The 23200-nt window shown below is 38.6% G+C and overlaps 22 non-coding genes and 8 pseudogenes across 22 annotated transcripts; all 30 read left to right on the forward strand.

Annotated features, from left to right (window-relative positions):
* Window positions 1-393: 393 nt before the first annotated feature.
* LOC123468273 lies at window positions 394-512 on the forward strand. Its single transcript, XR_006642159.1, has one exon. It is a non-coding gene; the product is annotated as a 5S ribosomal RNA (ribosomal RNA).
* Window positions 513-1022: 510 nt separating this feature from the next.
* Window positions 1023-1182, forward strand: LOC123468236 (annotated as a pseudogene).
* A 357-nt stretch (window positions 1183-1539) lies between these two features.
* On the forward strand, window positions 1540-1658 carry LOC123468274. The gene has a single exon (XR_006642160.1). It is a non-coding gene; the product is annotated as a 5S ribosomal RNA (ribosomal RNA).
* A 510-nt stretch (window positions 1659-2168) lies between these two features.
* On the forward strand, window positions 2169-2287 carry LOC123468275. Its single transcript, XR_006642161.1, has one exon. It is a non-coding gene; the product is annotated as a 5S ribosomal RNA (ribosomal RNA).
* Window positions 2288-2797: 510 nt separating this feature from the next.
* LOC123468276 lies at window positions 2798-2916 on the forward strand. Its single transcript, XR_006642162.1, has one exon. It is a non-coding gene; the product is annotated as a 5S ribosomal RNA (ribosomal RNA).
* Window positions 2917-3426: 510 nt separating this feature from the next.
* LOC123468278 lies at window positions 3427-3545 on the forward strand. The gene has a single exon (XR_006642164.1). It is a non-coding gene; the product is annotated as a 5S ribosomal RNA (ribosomal RNA).
* Window positions 3546-3906: 361 nt separating this feature from the next.
* Window positions 3907-4025, forward strand: LOC123468279. Its single transcript, XR_006642165.1, has one exon. It is a non-coding gene; the product is annotated as a 5S ribosomal RNA (ribosomal RNA).
* Window positions 4026-10022: 5997 nt separating this feature from the next.
* On the forward strand, window positions 10023-10141 carry LOC123468280. Its single transcript, XR_006642166.1, has one exon. It is a non-coding gene; the product is annotated as a 5S ribosomal RNA (ribosomal RNA).
* A 1024-nt stretch (window positions 10142-11165) lies between these two features.
* LOC123468233 lies at window positions 11166-11287 on the forward strand (annotated as a pseudogene).
* Window positions 11288-11644: 357 nt separating this feature from the next.
* LOC123468281 lies at window positions 11645-11763 on the forward strand. Its single transcript, XR_006642167.1, has one exon. It is a non-coding gene; the product is annotated as a 5S ribosomal RNA (ribosomal RNA).
* Window positions 11764-12120: 357 nt separating this feature from the next.
* On the forward strand, window positions 12121-12239 carry LOC123468282. Its single transcript, XR_006642168.1, has one exon. It is a non-coding gene; the product is annotated as a 5S ribosomal RNA (ribosomal RNA).
* A 357-nt stretch (window positions 12240-12596) lies between these two features.
* LOC123468203 lies at window positions 12597-12715 on the forward strand. The gene has a single exon (XR_006642107.1). It is a non-coding gene; the product is annotated as a 5S ribosomal RNA (ribosomal RNA).
* A 357-nt stretch (window positions 12716-13072) lies between these two features.
* Window positions 13073-13191, forward strand: LOC123468204. Its single transcript, XR_006642108.1, has one exon. It is a non-coding gene; the product is annotated as a 5S ribosomal RNA (ribosomal RNA).
* A 357-nt stretch (window positions 13192-13548) lies between these two features.
* LOC123468205 lies at window positions 13549-13667 on the forward strand. Its single transcript, XR_006642109.1, has one exon. It is a non-coding gene; the product is annotated as a 5S ribosomal RNA (ribosomal RNA).
* Window positions 13668-14024: 357 nt separating this feature from the next.
* On the forward strand, window positions 14025-14143 carry LOC123468206. Its single transcript, XR_006642110.1, has one exon. It is a non-coding gene; the product is annotated as a 5S ribosomal RNA (ribosomal RNA).
* A 357-nt stretch (window positions 14144-14500) lies between these two features.
* Window positions 14501-14619, forward strand: LOC123468217 (annotated as a pseudogene).
* Window positions 14620-14976: 357 nt separating this feature from the next.
* On the forward strand, window positions 14977-15096 carry LOC123468221 (annotated as a pseudogene).
* Window positions 15097-15453: 357 nt separating this feature from the next.
* LOC123468207 lies at window positions 15454-15572 on the forward strand. Its single transcript, XR_006642111.1, has one exon. It is a non-coding gene; the product is annotated as a 5S ribosomal RNA (ribosomal RNA).
* Window positions 15573-15929: 357 nt separating this feature from the next.
* On the forward strand, window positions 15930-16048 carry LOC123468209. The gene has a single exon (XR_006642113.1). It is a non-coding gene; the product is annotated as a 5S ribosomal RNA (ribosomal RNA).
* A 357-nt stretch (window positions 16049-16405) lies between these two features.
* Window positions 16406-16524, forward strand: LOC123468210. Its single transcript, XR_006642114.1, has one exon. It is a non-coding gene; the product is annotated as a 5S ribosomal RNA (ribosomal RNA).
* A 357-nt stretch (window positions 16525-16881) lies between these two features.
* On the forward strand, window positions 16882-17000 carry LOC123468211. The gene has a single exon (XR_006642115.1). It is a non-coding gene; the product is annotated as a 5S ribosomal RNA (ribosomal RNA).
* Window positions 17001-17357: 357 nt separating this feature from the next.
* On the forward strand, window positions 17358-17476 carry LOC123468212. The gene has a single exon (XR_006642116.1). It is a non-coding gene; the product is annotated as a 5S ribosomal RNA (ribosomal RNA).
* A 357-nt stretch (window positions 17477-17833) lies between these two features.
* LOC123468213 lies at window positions 17834-17952 on the forward strand. The gene has a single exon (XR_006642117.1). It is a non-coding gene; the product is annotated as a 5S ribosomal RNA (ribosomal RNA).
* A 356-nt stretch (window positions 17953-18308) lies between these two features.
* On the forward strand, window positions 18309-18427 carry LOC123468214. The gene has a single exon (XR_006642118.1). It is a non-coding gene; the product is annotated as a 5S ribosomal RNA (ribosomal RNA).
* A 357-nt stretch (window positions 18428-18784) lies between these two features.
* LOC123468226 lies at window positions 18785-18904 on the forward strand (annotated as a pseudogene).
* Window positions 18905-19261: 357 nt separating this feature from the next.
* LOC123468215 lies at window positions 19262-19380 on the forward strand. The gene has a single exon (XR_006642119.1). It is a non-coding gene; the product is annotated as a 5S ribosomal RNA (ribosomal RNA).
* A 1129-nt stretch (window positions 19381-20509) lies between these two features.
* On the forward strand, window positions 20510-20628 carry LOC123468229 (annotated as a pseudogene).
* Window positions 20629-20985: 357 nt separating this feature from the next.
* LOC123468216 lies at window positions 20986-21104 on the forward strand. The gene has a single exon (XR_006642120.1). It is a non-coding gene; the product is annotated as a 5S ribosomal RNA (ribosomal RNA).
* Window positions 21105-21461: 357 nt separating this feature from the next.
* On the forward strand, window positions 21462-21580 carry LOC123468218 (annotated as a pseudogene).
* Window positions 21581-21937: 357 nt separating this feature from the next.
* On the forward strand, window positions 21938-22057 carry LOC123468224 (annotated as a pseudogene).
* The last annotated feature ends 1143 nt before the right edge of the window (window positions 22058-23200 follow it).

A 23200-nucleotide genomic window follows, 5' to 3' on the forward strand; every position in this document is an offset into this window, starting at 1 on the left:
CATCTCGTACACACTGATAGCTATTTTTTAAACACCAACAAGGGAAGTGTAGAGTGTTTTATTACCAGCAGTGACTTTACCGATGAATGTGAATTTCTATTTCATAGAAAAATAGTGGCTCAACGAACACGATGGTTACCAGTCCAATATCCTTAATTATAGAAATTAATCGTCCTTGTGTAGGTTTCAATGTTGGAAAATCATTCCTTGAGCGTATTCAATTCAGTTTCGTATTAAATTCTTGAATTTCTATTTCATAGAAAAATAGTGGCTTAACGAACACGATGGTTACCAGTCCAATATCCTTAATTATAGAAATTAATCGTCCTTGTGTAGGTTTCAATGTTGGAAAATCATTCCTTGAGTGTATTCAATTCAGTTTCGTATTAAAACGTCAACGGCCATACCACGCAGAAAAAACCTGGTCTCGTCAGCTCCCAGAAGTTAAGCTGCGTCGGGTCCCGTTAGTACCTAGAAGGGTGACCGCTTGGGAATACGGGATGCTGTTGGCATCAAACGTTTTATAACCAGCAAGAGTTTCGAAAATGAATCAAAGTTTTAGTTAAAACCATCTCGTGGTGAATTTTGATACTTTATTAAACGCCATCTAGGGTTGAATTTTGATAATTCATCTCGTACACACTGATAGCTATTTTTTAAACACCAACAAGGGAAGTGTAGAGTGTTTTATTACCAGCAGTGACTTTACCGATGAATGTGAATTTCTATTTCATAGAAAAATAGTGGCTCAACGAACACGATGGTTACCAGTCCAATATCCTTAATTATAGAAATTAATCGTCCTTGTGTAGGTTTCAATGTTGGAAAATCATTCCTTGAGCGTATTCAATTCAGTTTCGTATTAAATTCTTGAATTTCTATTTCATAGAAAAATAGTGGCTCAACGAACACGATGGTTACCAGTCCAATATCCTTAATTATAGAAATTAATCGTCCTTGTGTAGGTTTCAATGTTGGAAAATCATTCCTTGAGTGTATTCAATTCAGTTTCGTATTAAAACGTCAACGGCCATACCACGCAGAAAAAACCTGGTCTCGTCAGCTCCCAGAAGTTAAGCTGCGTCGGGTCCCGTTAGTACTATATTTTTTTATTAATATATATTTTTTTTTTTTTTAGTACCTAGAAGGGTGACCGCTTGGGAATACGGGATGCTGTTGGCATCAAACGTTTTATAACCAGCAAGAGTTTCGAAAATGAATCAAAGTTTTAGTTAAAACCATCTCGTGGTGAATTTTGATACTTTATTAAACGCCATCTAGGGTTGAATTTTGATAATTCATCTCGTACACACTGATAGCTATTTTTTAAACACCAACAAGGGAAGTGTAGAGTGTTTTATTACCAGCAGTGACTTTACCGATGAATGTGAATTTCTATTTCATAGAAAAATAGTGGCTCAACGAACACGATGGTTACCAGTCCAATATCCTTAATTATAGAAATTAATCGTCCTTGTGTAGGTTTCAATGTTGGAAAATCATTCCTTGAGTGTATTCAATTCAGTTTCGTATTAAAACGTCAACGGCCATACCACGCAGAAAAAACCTGGTCTCGTCAGCTCCCAGAAGTTAAGCTGCGTCGGGTCCCGTTAGTACCTAGAAGGGTGACCGCTTGGGAATACGGGATGCTGTTGGCATCAAACGTTTTATAACCAGCAAGAGTTTCGAAAATGAATCAAAGTTTTAGTTAAAACCATCTCGTGGTGAATTTTGATACTTTATTAAACGCCATCTAGGGTTGAATTTTGATAATTCATCTCGTACACACTGATAGCTATTTTTTAAACACCAACAAGGGAAGTGTAGAGTGTTTTATTACCAGCAGTGACTTTACCGATGAATGTGAATTTCTATTTCATAGAAAAATAGTGGCTCAACGAACACGATGGTTACCAGTCCAATATCCTTAATTATAGAAATTAATCGTCCTTGTGTAGGTTTCAATGTTGGAAAATCATTCCTTGAGCGTATTCAATTCAGTTTCGTATTAAATTCTTGAATTTCTATTTCATAGAAAAATAGTGGCTCAACGAACACGATGGTTACCAGTCCAATATCCTTAATTATAGAAATTAATCGTCCTTGTGTAGGTTTCAATGTTGGAAAATCATTCCTTGAGTGTATTCAATTCAGTTTCGTATTAAAACGTCAACGGCCATACCACGCAGAAAAAACCTGGTCTCGTCAGCTCCCAGAAGTTAAGCTGCGTCGGGTCCCGTTAGTACCTAGAAGGGTGACCGCTTGGGAATACGGGATGCTGTTGGCATCAAACGTTTTATAACCAGCAAGAGTTTCGAAAATGAATCAAAGTTTTAGTTAAAACCATCTCGTGGTGAATTTTGATACTTTATTAAACGCCATCTAGGGTTGAATTTTGATAATTCATCTCGTACACACTGATAGCTATTTTTTAAACACCAACAAGGGAAGTGTAGAGTGTTTTATTACCAGCAGTGACTTTACCGATGAATGTGAATTTCTATTTCATAGAAAAATAGTGGCTCAACGAACACGATGGTTACCAGTCCAATATCCTTAATTATAGAAATTAATCGTCCTTGTGTAGGTTTCAATGTTGGAAAATCATTCCTTGAGCGTATTCAATTCAGTTTCGTATTAAATTCTTGAATTTCTATTTCATAGAAAAATAGTGGCTCAACGAACACGATGGTTACCAGTCCAATATCCTTAATTATAGAAATTAATCGTCCTTGTGTAGGTTTCAATGTTGGAAAATCATTCCTTGAGTGTATTCAATTCAGTTTCGTATTAAAACGTCAACGGCCATACCACGCAGAAAAAACCTGGTCTCGTCAGCTCCCAGAAGTTAAGCTGCGTCGGGTCCCGTTAGTACCTAGAAGGGTGACCGCTTGGGAATACGGGATGCTGTTGGCATCAAACGTTTTATAACCAGCAAGAGTTTCGAAAATGAATCAAAGTTTTAGTTAAAACCATCTCGTGGTGAATTTTGATACTTTATTAAACGCCATCTAGGGTTGAATTTTGATAATTCATCTCGTACACACTGATAGCTATTTTTTAAACACCAACAAGGGAAGTGTAGAGTGTTTTATTACCAGCAGTGACTTTACCGATGAATGTGAATTTCTATTTCATAGAAAAATAGTGGCTCAACGAACACGATGGTTACCAGTCCAATATCCTTAATTATAGAAATTAATCGTCCTTGTGTAGGTTTCAATGTTGGAAAATCATTCCTTGAGCGTATTCAATTCAGTTTCGTATTAAATTCTTGAATTTCTATTTCATAGAAAAATAGTGGCTTAACGAACACGATGGTTACCAGTCCAATATCCTTAATTATAGAAATTAATCGTCCTTGTGTAGGTTTCAATGTTGGAAAATCATTCCTTGAGTGTATTCAATTCAGTTTCGTATTAAAACGTCAACGGCCATACCACGCAGAAAAAACCTGGTCTCGTCAGCTCCCAGAAGTTAAGCTGCGTCGGGTCCCGTTAGTACCTAGAAGGGTGACCGCTTGGGAATACGGGATGCTGTTGGCATCAAACGTTTTATAACCAGCAAGAGTTTCGAAAATGAATCAAAGTTTTAGTTAAAACCATCTCGTGGTGAATTTTGATACTTTATTAAACGCCATCTAGGGTTGAATTTTGATAATTCATCTCGTACACACTGATAGCTATTTTTTAAACACCAACAAGGGAAGTGTAGAGTGTTTTATTACCAGCAGTGACTTTACTTTACGATGAATGTGAATTTCTATTTCATAGAAAAATAGTGGCTCAACGAACACGATGGTTACCAGTCCAATATCCTTAATTATAGAAATTAATCGTCCTTGTGTAGGTTTCAATGTTGGAAAATCATTCCTTGAGTGTATTCAATTCAGTTTCGTATTAAAACGTCAACGGCCATACCACGCAGAAAAAACCTGGTCTCGTCAGCTCCCAGAAGTTAAGCTGCGTCGGGTCCCGTTAGTACCTAGAAGGGTGACCGCTTGGGAATACGGGATGCTGTTGGCATCAAACGTTTTATAACCAGCAAGAGTTTCGAAAATGAATCAAAGTTTTAGTTAAAACCATCTCGTGGTGAATTTTGATACTTTATTAAACGCCATCTAGGGTTGAATTTTGATAATTCATCTCGTACACACTGATAGCTATTTTTTAAACACCAACAAGGGAAGTGTAGAGTGTTTTATTACCAGCAGTGACTTTACTGATGAATGTGAATTTCTATTTCATAGAAAAATAGTGGCTCAACGAACACGATGGTTACCAGTCCAATATCCTTAATTATAGAAATTAATCGTCCTTGTGTAGGTTTCAATGTTGGAAAATCATTCCTTGAGCGTATTCAATTCAGTTTCGTATTAAATTCTTGAATTTCTATTTCATAGAAAAATAGTGGCTTAACGAACACGATGGTTACCAGTCCAATATCCTTAATTATAGAAATTAATCGTCCTTGTGTAGGTTTCAATGTTGGAAAATCATTCCTTGAGTGTATTCAATTCAGTTTCGTATTAAAACGTCAACGGCCATACCACGCAGAAAAAACCTGGTCTCGTCAGCTCCCAGAAGTTAAGCTGCGTCGGATGCAGACGTCTTTTTGTGTTCTCCCGTTTTTCCATCATTTTGTGAGTTTTTGTTATTTTTTATTACTTTTTGTTGTTATATTCGTGTTTTTGAGTGTTTATTTTGTATAGTTTAGCTGTTTTTGTAGTGTTTTGTTGCCCAATTGTTTTATTTGTCGTGTTTGTTTACGTGTGTGGGGTCCTTCCCTCCCCTTTTTGGCAGTTTGTTTACATTGTCTAGGGGACAATGGCTGCCAAGTGGCTCAATAGTGTAGATATTGATTTTGGGGTTCAATTCCCGAAATTGAGTATGCGTACGGTTCATGGTTTTGTGCGTAGTTTGAAGGTTGATGCTCAGGATCTCTTAGGCCTAGTTGCTGTGCTAGATACGAGAAACCAGGTCGCTAGAATTACGTTTACGTCAGAGGCATATACCTCAATTTTTTGTCCCAACACAGTGGTATCGTCAGGACTGAATTGGAGGGGAAAGAAGTTAGTGTAGTCATAAAGGGATAGCAATATCCAAGAGAAATTTGTTCGAATTGCAGGGATTCCACAGAACCTAGACTTGGGAGTAGTTCAGACACGTCTTAAGGAATTTGGAAATGTAATTGAAGCTCGGTGGGAGCGCTATCGGGTGGCAGAGGATGAAGTTTTATACCCTGTCCTAGCCACTTGGATGATTGTAAGAATGACGGTGACGAAAAACATTCCCTCATACATTACCATTGGCAGTTATCGTGCCATGGTAAAGTATGACGGACAAAAGCCCACTTGCAGACTTTGCGACGAAGAGACACACTTTAGCTACGACTGCCCAACTTTAAAACGAAACCAGGAACCCACCATTGTCCAAAAACCTGTTGCCAAAAAGACTAAAAAGACAGAGACTATTAAACAGACAACCCGTAGTAATTCCCGTGGTAGCAAATTCCATGGTTTCCCAGGTACCTCCTGGGGAGTGAATCACAAGATTCACTCTCAGGAAGTACTAATAATTTGGAAACTGAAACCATGGAATGTGACACCGCTACCACTCCCGCATCTGTACCTCCGAAAGACAACCCTTTGAAACCAATTTCACGAAATCCAAAATAGCAGCACCTCACACAGAGACAGAAGACCAGGAAACAGTGACAATTATCATGGAATCAATGGAACCCGACACGGGGGAAATTGATACCACTGATCCAGACAAAACTAAGGACCCCCTGAAAATTCCCACGGTACCACGAAGCAAACGATTTAAACCTACCCTGACGCCCCAAAATTCGAAACCCACTTCAGGCATTCCCGTACTCAAAAAACCTAACACATGACTTCACAATTAAAAATCGCTTCTATCAACATTGGAGGTATTCGATCAGTCGAGCGACGTCAAATTCTTTTAAATTTCTGCAGGGACGGTAATTTAGATATCGTAGGACTTCAAGAGGTAGCCTTTCACTCTTGCCCAATTATTGAAAGCTGTTACCACTTGCTAGCAAATGTCGGTCCCAACAAAAAAGGAACAGCCATTCTAATTAGACATGGTCTGGAGTATTCTCGACTGCTTCTTGAACCTGACGGAAGGCTTATCTCCATTGACGTAAAATGTTTTACGTTTATTAATATCTATGCCCCGTCAGGTAAGCAGGTAAAGGAATGAGAGAAACAATTTTCTTCGTCAAACCGTTCCTGCCTACTCGATTACCACTCGACTGCCCTTCGTGTTGATGGGCGATTTTAATTGTGTTGACGACATCCAAGATAGGGCAAATATCCAATCCCTCCCTGTCCCAAGTAGTGTTGTTAGCTATGCTTTGAAGGAGATGGTTACTGGTCTTGATCTGGTAGACATCTGGAAAAAGCTAAATCATAGTGATCCGGGCCACACTTTCCATTACCACGACGGTTCTTCTAGGCTTGATAGGATTTATGCTAGTCGATCGTTTGCGGATAAATTTTTAAATATTTGTTTGCAGCCTTTATCGATTAGTGACCATCAGTCGGTACAATCCACACTTACTTGCAATCTTGATCTCCCAAATCGTAGCAGACCACCTGCCGGATTGTGGAAACTAAATACTTCAATATTGTCAGAAGAAGGTTTTCAGAAATACGTAACCAATTTTATTCAGGAATCTGCTAATCATCCTCTTAGGGAAAGTAATGTAGCAAATTGGTGGGAGAGTGTCCTGAAACCGGGTATCAAGCGTATTTCGGTGGATTATTCCAGGCAAAGAGCAAGGCTGATAAGAGAAACTAAGTTTTTCTATCAATCTTGCATACAGGAAATGGCCGAAGCAGATACCTTTGATTGGGTTGCCTTTCAACAGTTGAGAAAATTCTCAAAGTCTTGGGAGGAGAGCACACTCAAAGGGTATGGGATTCGTTCCCGCTGCTTCGAAGGGCCAGATGTAGAGGAAGCAAGTATTTTTCACATAAATCGTGCCAGGAATAATTATCGAAAATGTTGCATTGATAAGATCATTGCCCCCAATGGCACTTGCTTATCGACCAAAGAGGAAATTTCAGCAGAAATTGTTGCTCATTTTACAAAAATTTTTAAGACTCAACCTTCTCCTGACATACTGGCAGGGTCTGAGTTCCTTGAAGGAGTAAGAGATTGCTTTAAGCCAACCCCAAACCTAACAGCACCAATTTCCCTTCTTGAGATTAGAGCTGCTCTAATAGCAATGAAGTCAAACAAGTCCCCTGGCACCGATGGCATTCCTTACGAGTTTTACGTAGAATTTTGGGACGTGATCGCACCCCACTTCTTGGATATGTTTAATCATATCCTGGAAAGGGAAACTCTGACGTCTTCGCAGGGCCAAGCGGCGATCAGGCTAATTCCTAAGTCTTCGGGACTTTGTGGAATTTCTAATTTTCGGCCAATTTCTCTTTTGAATTGTGACTACAAAGTCATGGCATCTGTCTTAGCGAGACGATTGAGGCAGACACTATCTTCTACCATAGGGCCTCATCAAAAAGGTGGGGTACCTGGTAGATTGATTTTTGATAATTTAAGTCTTTACAGAGATGTCATTCAATTTGTTGATGACCGGGGATGCCATGACTCTTCCAACTCTTTGATTCGGGGCATGGGCGCTGCCATTGTTGGAGTTGACTTTGAAAAGGCCTACGACCTGGTTAACAGGGAAGTCCTCTGGAGGATTCTGGATGTCATGGGTTACCCCACCACTTTCGTCCGTTGGTTACAGATTATGTATTCTGTAACAGGAATGTCAATCCTCAACGGATCGGAGGTGGCTGGGGTGATTAGTGATATTCAGTCGATTCGCCAGGGATGCCCCCTATCTGTCCATCTCTTCGTTCTATACATTGAGCCTTTGCTTGTGCGTTTATCTCGAGTTCTCAAGGGTATATCATTGTTTAATGAAAAACTCACTGTCAGAGCCTTTGTTGATGACGTCACCATTTTCGTTTCTTGTGACGAAGATTTTACCAGGGCAGGACAAATCCTTGATATGTTCTGTCAGTGGACAAAGGCAAGGATGAATAAGGAGAAAACAAAAGCCCTGGGACTCGGGACTTGGAGCTCTAGATCAATTTGGCCTCTTGAGTGGCTTGTGTCAGCGCCAACATTGTCCCTGTTAGGAATTAAATTTTCCCATTCCATAGAAGAGACAGCTAGTAGGGTTTGGAATGATGCATTTAGCTCTTTAAATGGTATTCTGCGAGAGAATGCCAGTCGACGGTTTAATATTTACCAGAAGAGGGTGCTTTTCCTCAAGTCGAAGGCTCTCTCCGAAACTGTGTACTTTGCACAGGTATTACCTTGTAATCAAAAATATGGCTGACCAGATTTCGAAGGCTGTCATGAAATTTCTATGGATGGGAAAAGTAGAAAGGCCGAAGAAAACCGTAATTTTCCGTACTGTCAAAGAAGGGGGTCTGGGAATGGTCAACACACACCTCTCTTTACCGTTCCCTTTTCTTGTGCCCCTTGTACAAAGTCCTGATAGGCCCCAACAGCCCAGAAAGCTCTCTACTTCGGTATTGGATGTCCTTTCCTCTCCGAACCTTATTGCCACTCTACAAGGACAACACCACACCTGTAGCAGTCATGAAGAGACCATATTACCTTCAGGAACCCCTGCATCAAATCAAGCAACTTTTCGCATCTTCCATTCTGGTGCAGGGGAATCCAATGGTACATCGGAAAACATATAACCATTGGATCCTGGAGGTAACGACAATGGGAAAGCTGGAGATCCTGAGGCCTAATCTGGATTGGCCACGAATCTGGAAGGAGACTGCAGCCCTTCCAACTAACATCAGAGAGACCATGTTCCTGTTCAACCAGCGACTTCTCCCTACCAGGACCAGATGCCATCGGTTGGACCCCACCAAGGACGCAACATGTCCAATCTGCAATCAAGACCCGGAAACCGATGAGCATCTGATGTACCAGTGTCCTGAACGACTCACCGTTTGGAGCTGGTTGGAAGGAACTATGCGTCAGATGGGCTGCAGTTCGTCAAACGAAGATTTGATACGTGGCCATTTTGGTCCAGTAGGAAATCTCCAGCTTTCATTCACTCTTCTGGCTGCTTACCTCTCTACATCAACCTGGAAGGCAAGGAAGTCACGTACCCACCACGTCAAGAAGAAGTAGAGAGCCTCTGGAAAGCCCTTCCTTCGTAAACCTAGATCCAATCCCTATTTAATTTTAATACCCATAAATTTTAGTACATTTTGTTTATTTTTGTTTGTTTTGTATTTCCGTTTTTTGTTTATTTTTTGTTTTTATTTTTATGTTCACCCACCATTGTCTTCTGCTTTGTTTACTTTTTTTGTTTATTTTTGTTGAATTATCCCACCACCGTAAATTTTATTTGTTTGTTTTTGTTTTGTTTGTTAATATTTTTTTATGTCCCCAATCCCCACCATTGCCCAGATTTCGATTTTTTTCCTTTACATCCTTTTACGTCTGCATCCGACAGCCTAATTGTTTTTTGTTTTTTTTTTTTTTTATTTTTTAAAAAAATAAAAAAAAAAAAAAAAAAAAAAAAAATTTATAAAAAAAAAAAAAAAAAAAAGAAGGGTGACCGCTTGGGAATACGGGATGCTGTTGGCATCAAACGTTTTATAACCAGCAAGAGTTTCGAAAATGAATCAAAGTTTTAGTTAAAACCATCTCGTGGTGAATTTTGATACTTTATTAAACGCCATCTAGGGTTGAATTTTGATAATTCATCTCGTACACACTGATAGCTATTTTTTAAACACCAACAAGGGAAGTGTAGAGTGTTTTATTACCAGCAGTGACTTTACCGATGAATGTGAATTTCTATTTCATAGAAAAATAGTGGCTCAACGAACACGATGGTTACCAGTCCAATATCCTTAATTATAGAAATTAATCGTCCTTGTGTAGGTTTCAATGTTGGAAAATCATTCCTTGAGTGTATTCAATTCAGTTTCGTATTAAAACGTCAACGGCCATACCACGCAGAAAAAACCTGGTCTCGTCAGCTCCCAGAAGTTAAGCTGCGTCGGGTCCCGTTAGTACCTAGAAGGGTGACCGCTTGGGAATACGGGATGCTGTTGGCATCAAACGTTTTATAACCAGCAAGAGTTTCGAAAATGAATCAAAGTTTTAGTTAAAACCATCTCGTGGTGAATTTTGATACTTTATTAAACGCCATCTAGGGTTGAATTTTGATAATTCATCTCGTACACACTGATAGCTATTTTTTAAACACCAACAAGGGAAGTGTAGAGTGTTTTATTACCAGCAGTGACTTTACCGATGAATGTGAATTTCTATTTCATAGAAAAATAGTGGCTCAACGAACACGATGGTTACCAGTCCAATATCCTTAATTATAGAAATTAATCGTCCTTGTGTAGGTTTCAATGTTGGAAAATCATTCCTTGAGTGTATTCAATTCAGTTTTAAAAAAGAAACAAAAAAAAAAAAATTGGTCTTAAAACGTCATACTGCAGAGAAAAAGTTAAAAAAAAGGGTCGTGTACCTAGAAGGGTGACCGCTTGGGAATACGGGATGCTGTTGGCATCAAACGTTTTATAACCAGCAAGAGTTTCGAAAATGAATCAAAGTTTTAGTTAAAACCATCTCGTGGTGAATTTTGATACTTTATTAAACGCCATCTAGGGTTGAATTTTGATAATTCATCTCGTACACACTGATAGCTATATTTTTAAACACCAACAAGGGAAGTGTAGAGTGTTTTATTACCAGCAGTGACTTTACCGATGAATGTGAATTTCTATTTCATAGAAAAATAGTGGCTCAACGAACACGATGGTTACCAGTCCAATATCCTTAATTATAGAAATTAATCGTCCTTGTGTAGGTTTCAATGTTGGAAAATCATTCCTTGAGTGTATTCAATTCAGTTTCGTATTAAAAGTCGCATACGGAAACTGGTCTTATTAATTTTTTTTGAATTTTATATTTCATCTCTTTTCTTTAATTAGAAAAATAGTGGCTCAACGAACACGATGGTTACCAGTCCAATATCCTTAATTATAGAAATTAATCGTCCTTGTGTAGGTTTCAATGTTGGAAAATCATTCCTTGAGTGTATTCAATTCAGTTTCGTATTAAAACGTCAACGGCCATACCACGCAGAAAAAACCTGCCGTCTCGTCAGCTCCCACGAAGTTAAGCTGCGTCGGGTCCCGTTAGTACCTAGAAGGGTGACCGCTTGGGAATACGGGATGCTGTTGGCATCAAACGTTTTATAACCAGCAAGAGTTTCGAAAATGAATCAAAGTTTTAGTTAAAACCATCTCGTGGTGAATTTTGATACTTTATTAAACGCCATCTAGGGTTGAATTTTGATAATTCATCTCGTACACACTGATAGCTATTTTTTAAACACCAACAAGGGAAGTGTAGAGTGTTTTATTACCAGCAGTGACTTTACCGATGAATGTGAATTTCTATTTCATAGAAAAATAGTGGCTCAACGAACACGATGGTTACCAGTCCAATATCCTTAATTATAGAAATTAATCGTCCTTGTGTAGGTTTCAATGTTGGAAAATCATTCCTTGAGTGTATTCAATTCAGTTTCGTATTAAAACGTCAACGGCCATACCACGCAGAAAAAACCTGGTCTCGTCAGCTCCCAGAAGTTAAGCTGCGTCGGGTCCCGTTAGTACCTAGAAGGGTGACCGCTTGGGAATACGGGATGCTGTTGGCATCAAACGTTTTATAACCAGCAAGAGTTTCGAAAATGAATCAAAGTTTTAGTTAAAACCATCTCGTGGTGAATTTTGATACTTTATTAAACGCCATCTAGGGTTGAATTTTGATAATTCATCTCGTACACACTGATAGCTATTTTTTAAACACCAACAAGGGAAGTGTAGAGTGTTTTATTACCAGCAGTGACTTTACTGATGAATGTGAATTTCTATTTCATAGAAAAATAGTGGCTCAACGAACACGATGGTTACCAGTCCAATATCCTTAATTATAGAAATTAATCGTCCTTGTGTAGGTTTCAATGTTGGAAAATCATTCCTTGAGTGTATTCAATTCAGTTTCGTATTAAAACGTCAACGGCCATACCACGCAGAAAAAACCTGGTCTCGTCAGCTCCCAGAAGTTAAGCTGCGTCGGGTCCCGTTAGTACCTAGAAGGGTGACCGCTTGGGAATACGGGATGCTGTTGGCATCAAACGTTTTATAACCAGCAAGAGTTTCGAAAATGAATCAAAGTTTTAGTTAAAACCATCTCGTGGTGAATTTTGATACTTTATTAAACGCCATCTAGGGTTGAATTTTGATAATTCATCTCGTACACACTGATAGCTATTTTTTAAACACCAACAAGGGAAGTGTAGAGTGTTTTATTACCAGCAGTGACTTTACCGATGAATGTGAATTTCTATTTCATAGAAAAATAGTGGCTCAACGAACACGATGGTTACCAGTCCAATATCCTTAATTATAGAAATTAATCGTCCTTGTGTAGGTTTCAATGTTGGAAAATCATTCCTTGAGTGTATTCAATTCAGTTTCGTATTAAAACGTCAACGGCCATACCACGCAGAAAAAACCTGGTCTCGTCAGCTCCCAGAAGTTAAGCTGCGTCGGGTCCCGTTAGTACCTAGAAGGGTGACCGCTTGGGAATACGGGATGCTGTTGGCATCAAACGTTTTATAACCAGCAAGAGTTTCGAAAATGAATCAAAGTTTTAGTTAAAACCATCTCGTGGTGAATTTTGATACTTTATTAAACGCCATCTAGGGTTGAATTTTGATAATTCATCTCGTACACACTGATAGCTATTTTTTAAACACCAACAAGGGAAGTGTAGAGTGTTTTATTACCAGCAGTGACTTTACCGATGAATGTGAATTTCTATTTCATAGAAAAATAGTGGCTCAACGAACACGATGGTTACCAGTCCAATATCCTTAATTATAGAAATTAATCGTCCTTGTGTAGGTTTCAATGTTGGAAAATCATTCCTTGAGTGTATTCAATTCAGTTTCGTATTAAAACGTCAACGGCCATACCACGCAGAAAAAACCTGGTCTCGTCAGCTCCCAGAAGTTAAGCTGCGTCGGGTCCCGTTAGTACCTAGAAGGGTGACCGCTTGGGAATACGGGATGCTGTTGGCATCAAACGTTTTATAACCAGCAAGAGTTTCGAAAATGAATCAAAGTTTTAGTTAAAACCATCTCGTGGTGAATTTTGATACTTTATTAAACGCCATCTAGGGTTGAATTTTGATAATTCATCTCGTACACACTGATAGCTATTTTTTAAACACCAACAAGGGAAGTGTAGAGTGTTTTATTACCAGCAGTGACTTTACCGATGAATGTGAATTTCTATTTCATAGAAAAATAGTGGCTCAACGAACACGATGGTTACCAGTCCAATATCCTTAATTATAGAAATTAATCGTCCTTGTGTAGGTTTCAATGTTGGAAAATCATTCCTTGAGTGTATTCAATTCAGTTTCGTATTAAAACGTCAACGGCCATACCACGCAGAAAAAACCTGGTCTCGTCAGCTCCCAGAAGTTAAGCTGCGTCGGGTCCCGTTAGTACCTAGAAGGGTGACCGCTTGGGAATACGGGATGCTGTTGGCATCAAACGTTTTATAACCAGCAAGAGTTTCGAAAATGAATCAAAGTTTTAGTTAAAACCATCTCGTGGTGAATTTTGATACTTTATTAAACGCCATCTAGGGTTGAATTTTGATAATTCATCTCGTACACACTGATAGCTATTTTTTAAACACCAACAAGGGAAGTGTAGAGTGTTTTATTACCAGCAGTGACTTTACTGATGAATGTGAATTTCTATTTCATAGAAAAATAGTGGCTCAACGAACACGATGGTTACCAGTCCAATATCCTTAATTATAGAAATTAATCGTCCTTGTGTAGGTTTCAATGTTGGAAAATCATTCCTTGAGTGTATTCAATTCAGTTTCGTATTAAAACGTCAACGGCCATACCACGCAGAAAAAACCTGGTCTCGTCAGCTCCCAGAAGTTAAGCTGCGTCGGGTCCCGTTAGTACCTAGAAGGGTGACCGCTTGGGAATACGGGATGCTGTTGGCATCAAACGTTTTATAACCAGCAAGAGTTTCGAAAATGAATCAAAGTTTTAGTTAAAACCATCTCGTGGTGAATTTTGATACTTTATTAAACGCCATCTAGGGTTGAATTTTGATAATTCATCTCGTACACACTGATAGCTATTTTTTAAACACCAACAAGGGAAGTGTAGAGTGTTTTATTACCAGCAGTGACTTTACCGATGAATGTGAATTTCTATTTCATAGAAAAATAGTGGCTCAACGAACACGATGGTTACCAGTCCAATATCCTTAATTATAGAAATTAATCGTCCTTGTGTAGGTTTCAATGTTGGAAAATCATTCCTTGAGTGTATTCAATTCAGTTTCGTATTAAAACGTCAACGGCCATACCACGCAGAAAAAACCTGGTCTCGTCAGCTCCCAAAATTTAAGCTGCGTCGGGTCCCGTTAGTACCTAGAAGGGTGACCGCTTGGGAATACGGGATGCTGTTGGCATCAAACGTTTTATAACCAGCAAGAGTTTCGAAAATGAATCAAAGTTTTAGTTAAAACCATCTCGTGGTGAATTTTGATACTTTATTAAACGCCATCTAGGGTTGAATTTTGATAATTCATCTCGTACACACTGATAGCTATTTTTTAAACACCAACAAGGGAAGTGTAGAGTGTTTTATTACCAGCAGTGACTTTACCGATGAATGTGAATTTCTATTTCATAGAAAAATAGTGGCTCAACGAACACGATGGTTACCAGTCCAATATCCTTAATTATAGAAATTAATCGTCCTTGTGTAGGTTTCAATGTTGGAAAATCATTCCTTGAGTGTATTCAATTCAGTTTCGTATTAAAACGTCAACGGCCATACCACGCAGAGAAAAACCTGGTCTCGTCAGCTCCCAGAAGTTAAGCTGCGTCGGGTCCCGTTAGTACCTAGAAGGGTGACCGCTTGGGAATACGGGATGCTGTTGGCATCAAACGTTTTATAACCAGCAAGAGTTTCGAAAATGAATCAAAGTTTTAGTTAAAACCATCTCGTGGTGAATTTTGATACTTTATTAAACGCCATCTAGGGTTGAATTTTGATAATTCATCTCGTACACACTGATAGCTATTTTTTAAACACCAACAAGGGAAGTGTAGAGTGTTTTATTACCAGCAGTGACTTTACCGATGAATGTGAATTTCTATTTCATAGAAAAATAGTGGCTCAACGAACACGATGGTTACCAGTCCAATATCCTTAATTATAGAAATTAATCGTCCTTGTGTAGGTTTCAATGTTGGAAAATCATTCCTTGAGTGTATTCAATTCAGTTTCGTATTAAAACGTCAACGGCCATACCACGCAGAAAAAACCTGGTCTCGTCAGCTCCCAGAAGTTAAGCTGCGTCGGGTCCCGTTAGTACCTAGAAGGGTGACCGCTTGGGAATACGGGATGCTGTTGGCATCAAACGTTTTATAACCAGCAAGAGTTTCGAAAATGAATCAAAGTTTTAGTTAAAACCATCTCGTGGTGAATTTTGATACTTTATTAAACGCCATCTAGGGTTGAATTTTGATAATTCATCTCGTACACACTGATAGCTATTTTTTAAACACCAACAAGGGAAGTGTAGAGTGTTTTATTACCAGCAGTGACTTTACCGATGAATGTGAATTTCTATTTCATAGAAAAATAGTGGCTCAACGAACACGATGGTTACCAGTCCAATATCCTTAATTATAGAAATTAATCGTCCTTGTGTAGGTTTCAATGTTGGAAAATCATTCCTTGAGTGTATTCAATTCAGTTTCGTATTAAAACGTCAACGGCCATACCACGCAGAAAAAACCTGGTCTCGTCAGCTCCCAGAAGTTAAGCTGCGTCGGGTCCCGTTAGTACCTAGAAGGGTGACCGCTTGGGAATACGGGATGCTGTTGGCATCAAACGTTTTATAACCAGCAAGAGTTTCGAAAATGAATCAAAGTTTTAGTTAAAACCATCTCGTGGTGAATTTTGATACTTTATTAAACGCCATCTAGGGTTGAATTTTGATAATTCATCTCGTACACACTGATAGCTATTTTTTAAACACCAACAAGGGAAGTGTAGAGTGTTTTATTACCAGCAGTGACTTTACCGATGAATGTGAATTTCTATTTCATAGAAAAATAGTGGCTCAACGAACACGATGGTTACCAGTCCAATATCCTTAATTATAGAAATTAATCGTCCTTGTGTAGGTTTCAATGTTGGAAAATCATTCCTTGAGTGTATTCAATTCAGTTTCGTATTAAAACGTCAACGGCCATACCACGCAGAAAAAACCTGGTCTCGTCAGCTCCCAGAAGTTAAGCTGCGTCGGGTCCCGTTAGTACCTAGAAGGGTGACCGCTTGGGAATACGGGATGCTGTTGGCATCAAACGTTTTATAACCAGCAAGAGTTTCGAAAATGAATCAAAGTTTTAGTTAAAACCATCTCGTGGTGAATTTTGATACTTTATTAAACGCCATCTAGGGTTGAATTTTGATAATTCATCTCGTACACACTGATAGCTATTTTTTAAACACCAACAAGGGAAGTGTAGAGTGTTTTATTACCAGCAGTGACTTTACCGATGAATGTGAATTTCTATTTCATAGAAAAATAGTGGCTCAACGAACACGATGGTTACCAGTCCAATATCCTTAATTATAGAAATTAATCGTCCTTGTGTAGGTTTCAATGTTGGAAAATCATTCCTTGAGTGTATTCAATTCAGTTTCGTATTAAAACGTCAACGGCCATACCACGCAGAAAAAACCTGGTCTCGTCAGCTCCCAGAAGTTAAGCTGCGTCGGGTCCCGTTAGTACCTAGAAGGGTGACCGCTTGGGAATACGGGATGCTGTTGGCATCAAACGTTTTATAACCAGCAAGAGTTTCGAAAATGAATCAAAGTTTTAGTTAAAACCATCTCGTGGTGAATTTTGATACTTTATTAAACGCCATCTAGGGTTGAATTTTGATAATTCATCTCGTACACACTGATAGCTATTTTTTAAACACCAACAAGGGAAGTGTAGAGTGTTTTATTACCAGCAGTGACTTTACCGATGAATGTGAATTTCTATTTCATAGAAAAATAGTGGCTCAACGAACACGATGGTTACCAGTCCAATATCCTTAATTATAGAAATTAATCGTCCTTGTGTAGGTTTCAATGTTGGAAAATCATTCCTTGAGTGTATTCAATTCAGTTTCGTATTAAAACGTCAACGGCCATACCACGCAGAAAAAACCTGGTCTCGTCAGCTCCCAGAAGTTAAGCTGCGTCGGGTCCCGTTAGTACCTAGAAGGGTGACCGCTTGGGAATACGGGATGCTGTTGGCATCAAACGTTTTATAACCAGCAAGAGTTTCGAAAATGAATCAAAGTTTTAGTTAAAACCATCTCGTGGTGAATTTTGATACTTTATTAAACGCCATCTAGGGTTGAATTTTGATAATTCATCTCGTACACACTGATAGCTATTTTTTAAACACCAACAAGGGAAGTGTAGAGTGTTTTATTACCAGCAGTGACTTTACCGATGAATGTGAATTTCTATTTCATAGAAAAATAGTGGCTCAACGAACACGATGGTTACCAGTCCAATATCCTTAATTATAGAAATTAATCGTCCTTGTGTAGGTTTCAATGTTGGAAAATCATTCCTTGAGTGTATTCAATTCAGTTTCGTATTAAAACGTCAACGGCCATACCACGCAGAAAAAACCTGGTCTCGTCAGCTCCCAGAAGTTAAGCTGCGTCGGGTCCCGTTAGTACCTAGAAGGGTGACCGCTTGGGAATACGGGATGCTGTTGGCATCAAACGTTTTATAACCAGCAAGAGTTTCGAAAATGAATCAAAGTTTTAGTTAAAACCATCTCGTGGTGAATTTTGATACTTTATTAAACGCCATCTAGGGTTGAATTTTGATAATTCATCTCGTACACACTGATAGCTATTTTTAAACACCAACAAGGGAAGTGTAGAGTGTTTTATTACCAGCAGTGACTTTACTGATGAATGTGAATTTCTATTTCATAGAAAAATAGTGGCTCAACGAACACGATGGTTACCAGTCCAATATCCTTAATTATAGAAATTAATCGTCCTTGTGTAGGTTTCAATGTTGGAAAATCATTCCTTGAGTGTATTCAATTCAGTTTCGTATTAAAACGTCAACGGCCATACCACGCAGAAAAAACCTGGTCTCGTCAGCTCCCAGAAGTTAAGCTGCGTCGGGTCCCGTTAGTACCTAGAAGGGTGACCGCTTGGGAATACGGGATGCTGTTGGCATCAAACGTTTTATAACCAGCAAGAGTTTCGAAAATGAATCAAAGTTTTAGTTAAAACCATCTCGTGGTGAATTTTGATACTTTATTAAACGCCATCTAGGGTTGAATTTTGATAATTCATCTCGTACACACTGATAGCTATTTTTTAAACACCAACAAGGGAAGTGTAGAGTGTTTTATTACCAGCAGTGACTTTACCGATGAATGTGAATTTCTATTTCATAGAAAAATAGTGGCTCAACGAACACGATGGTTACCAGTCCAATATCCTTAATTATAGAAATTAATCGTCCTTGTGTAGGTTTCAATGTTGGAAAATCATTCCTTGAGTGTATTCAATTCAGTTTCGTATTAAAACGTCAACGGCCATACCACGCAGAAAAAACCTGGTCTCGTCAGCCTCCCAGAAGTTAAGCTGCGTCGGGTCCCGTTAGTACCTAGAAGGGTGACCGCTTGGGAATACGGGATGCTGTTGGCATCAAACGTTTTATAACCAGCAAGAGTTTCGAAAATGAATCAAAGTTTTAGTTAAAACCATCTCGTGGTGAATTTTGATACTTTATTAAACGCCATCTAGGGTTGAATTTTGATAATTCATCTCGTACACACTGATAGCTATTTTTTAAACACCAACAAGGGAAGTGTAGAGTGTTTTATTACCAGCAGTGACTTTACCGATGAATGTGAATTTCTATTTCATAGAAAAATAGTGGCTCAACGAACACGATGGTTACCAGTCCAATATCCTTAATTATAGAAATTAATCGTCCTTGTGTAGGTTTCAATGTTGGAAAATCATTCCTTGAGTGTATTCAATTCAGTTTCGTATTAAAACGTCAACGGCCATACCACGCAGAAAAAACCTGGTCTCGTCAGCTCCCAGAAGTTAAGCTGCGTCGGGTCCCGTTAGTACCTAGAAGGGTGACCGCTTGGGAATACGGGATGCTGTTGGCATCAAACGTTTTATAACCAGCAAGAGTTTCGAAAATGAATCAAAGTTTTAGTTAAAACCATCTCGTGGTGAATTTTGATACTTTATTAAACGCCATCTAGGGTTGAATTTTGATAATTCATCTCGTACACACTGATAGCTATTTTTTAAACACCAACAAGGGAAGTGTAGAGTGTTTTATTACCAGCAGTGACTTTACCGATGAATGTGAATTTCTATTTCATAGAAAAATAGTGGCTCAACGAACACGATGGTTACCAGTCCAATATCCTTAATTATAGAAATTAATCGTCCTTGTGTAGGTTTCAATGTTGGAAAATCATTCCTTGAGCGTATTCAATTCAGTTTCGTATTAAATTCTTGAATTTCTATTTCATCAGAAAAAAGTGGTCAGCTGAACAACGATATGGTTACCAGTCCAATATCCTTAATTATAGAAATTAATCGTCCTTGTGTAGGTTTCAATGTTGGAAAATCATTCCTTGAGTGTATTCAATTCAGTTTCGTATTAAAACGTCAACGGCCATACCACGCAGAAAAACCTGGTCTCGTCAGCTCCCAAAAATTAAGTGGGGGGGGTAAAGGTGACCGTTTGGGAATACGGGATGCTGTTGGCATCAAACGTTTTATAACCAGCAAGAGTTTCGAAAATGAATCAAAGTTTTAGTTAAAACCATCTCGTGGTGAATTTTGATACTTTATTAAACGCCATCTAGGGTTGAATTTTGATAATTCATCTCGTACACACTGATAGCTATTTTTTAAACACCAACAAGGGAAGTGTAGAGTGTTTTATTACCAGCAGTGACTTTACCGATGAATGTGAATTTCTATTTCATAGAAAAATAGTGGCTCAACGAACACGATGGTTACCAGTCCAATATCCTTAATTATAGAAATTAATCGTCCTTGTGTAGGTTTCAATGTTGGAAAATCCTTCCTTTCTTGAGCGTATTCAATTCAGTTTCGTTTTAAATTCTTGAATTTCTATTTCATTGAAAAATAGTGGCTCAACGAACACGATGGTTACCAGTCCAATATCCTTAATTATAGAAATTAATCGTCCTTGTGTAGGTTTCAATGTTGGAAAATCATTCCTTGAGTGTATTCAATTCAGTTTCGTATTAAAACGTCAACGGCCATACCACGCAGAAAAAACCTGGTCTCGTCAGCTCCCAGAAGTTAAGCCGCGGCGGGCCCCGTTAGTACCTAGAAGGGTGACCGCTTGGGAATACGGGATGCTGTTGGCATCAAACGTTTTATAACCAGCAAGAGTTTCGAAAATGAATCAAAGTTTTAGTTAAAACCATCTCGTGGTGAATTTTGATACTTTATTAAACGCCATCTAGGGTTGAATTTTGATAATTCATCTCGTACACACTGATAGCTATTTTTTAAACACCAACAAGGGAAGTGTAGAGTGTTTTATTACCAGCAGTGACTTTACTGATGAATGTGAATTTCTATTTCATAGAAAAATAGTGGCTCAACGAACACGATGGTTACCAGTCCAATATCCTTAATTATAGAAATTAATCGTCCTTGTGTAGGTTTCAATGTTGGAAAATCATTCCTTGAGTGTATTCAATTCAGTTTCGTATTAAAACGTCAACGGCCATACCACGCAGAAAAAACCTGGTCTCGTCAGCTCCCAGAAGTTAAGCTGCGTCGGGTCCCGTTAGTACCTAGAAGGGTGACCGCTTGGGAATACGGGATGCTGTTGGCATCAAACGTTTTATAACCAGCAAGAGTTTCGAAAATGAATCAAAGTTTTAGTTAAAACCATCTCGTGGTGAATTTTGATACTTTATTAAACGCCATCTAGGGTTGAATTTTGATAATTCATCTCGTACACACTGATAGCTATTTTTTAAACACCAACAAGGGAAGTGTAGAGTGTTTTATTACCAGCAGTGACTTTACCGATGAATGTGAATTTCTATTTCATAGAAAAATAGTGGCTCAACGAACACGATGGTTACCAGTCCAATATCCTTAATTATAGAAATTAATCGTCCTTGTGTAGGTTTCAATGTTGGAAAATCATTCCTTGAGTGTATTCAATTCAGTTTCGTATTAAAACGTCAACGGCCATACCACGCAGAAAAACCCTGGTCTCGTCAGCTCCCAGAAGTTAAGCTGCGTCGGGTCCCGTTAGTACCTAGAAGGGTGACCGCTTGGGAATACGGGATGCTGTTGGCATCAAACGTTTTATAACCAGCAAGAGTTTCGAAAATGAATCAAAGTTTTAGTTAAAACCATCTCGTGGTGAATTTTGATACTTTATTAAACGCCATCTAGGGTTGAATTTTGATAATTCATCTCGTACACACTGATAGCTATTTTTTAAACACCAACAAGGGAAGTGTAGAGTGTTTTATTACCAGCAGTGACTTTACCGATGAATGTGAATTTCTATTTCATAGAAAAATAGTGGCTCAACGAACACGATGGTTACCAGTCCAATATCCTTAATTATAGAAATTAATCGTCCTTGTGTAGGTTTCAATGTTGGAAAATCATTCCTTGAGTGTATTCAATTCAGTTTCGTATTAAAACGTCAACGGCCATACCACGCAGAAAAAACCTGGTCTCGTCAGCTCCCAGAAGTTAAGCTGCGTCGGGTCCCGTTAGTACCTAGAAGGGTGACCGCTTGGGGAATACGGGATGCTGTTGGCATCAAACGTTTTATAACCAGCAAGAGTTTCGAAAATGAATCAAAGTTTTAGTTAAAACCATCTCGTGGTGAATTTTGATACTTTATTAAACGCCATCTAGGGTTGAATTTTGATAATTCATCTCGTACACACTGATAGCTATTTTTTAAACACCAACAAACACCAACAAGGGAAGTGTAGAGTTTTGTTTTATTACCAGCAGTGACTTTACTGATGAATGTGAATTTCTATTTCATAGAAAAATAGTGGCTCAACGAACACGATGGTTACCAGTCCAATATCCTTAATTATAGAAATTAATCGTCCTTGTGTAGGTTTCAATGTTGGAAAATCATTCCTTGAGTGTATTCAATTCAGTTTCGTATTAAAACGTCAACGGCCATACCACGCAGACCACGCAGAAAAACCTGGTCTCGTCCAAGCTGCGTCGGGTCCCGTTAGTACCTAGAAGGGTGACCGCTTGGGAATACGGGATGCTGTTGGCATCAAACGTTTTATAACCAGCAAGAGTTTCGAAAATAAAAAAGTTTTAGTTAAAACCATCTCGTGGTGAATTTTGATACTTTATTAAACGCCATCAGGTTGATTTTAAAATTATTAAAAAAAAAAAAAATTTTTTAAAAAAAAAAAAGGAGGGGGGGAAGGGTTTTTTTCCAGTGCTTACTGAGAATTGAATTTCATAGAAAAATAGTGGCTCAACGAACACGATGGTTACGTCCAATATCCTTAATTATAGAAATTAATCGTCCTTGTGTGGTTTCATGTTGGAAATCATTTATTAATTGTGTTTGTTATTTTTTATTACTTTTTGTTGTTATATTCGTGTTTTTGAGTGTTTATTTTGTATAGTTTAGCTGTTTTTGTAGTGTTTTGTTGCCAATTGTTTTATTTGTCGTGTTTGTTTACGTACGTGTGGGGTCCTTCCTCTCCTTTTTTGGGCAGTTTGTTTACATTGTCTAGGGGACAATGGCTGCCAAGTGGCTCAATAGTGTAGATATTGATTTTGGGGTTCAATTCCCGAAATTGAGTATGCGTACGGTTCATGGTTTTGTGCGTAGTTTGAAGGTTGATGCTCAGGATCTCTTAGGCCTAGTTGCTGTGCTTAGATACGAGAAACCAGGTCGCTAGAATTACGTTTACGTCA

The sequence above is a fragment of the Daphnia magna genome, unplaced genomic scaffold (genome assembly GCF_020631705.1).
Source record: "Daphnia magna isolate NIES unplaced genomic scaffold, ASM2063170v1.1 Dm_contigs334, whole genome shotgun sequence".
NCBI lineage: Eukaryota > Metazoa > Arthropoda > Branchiopoda > Diplostraca > Daphniidae > Daphnia > Daphnia magna.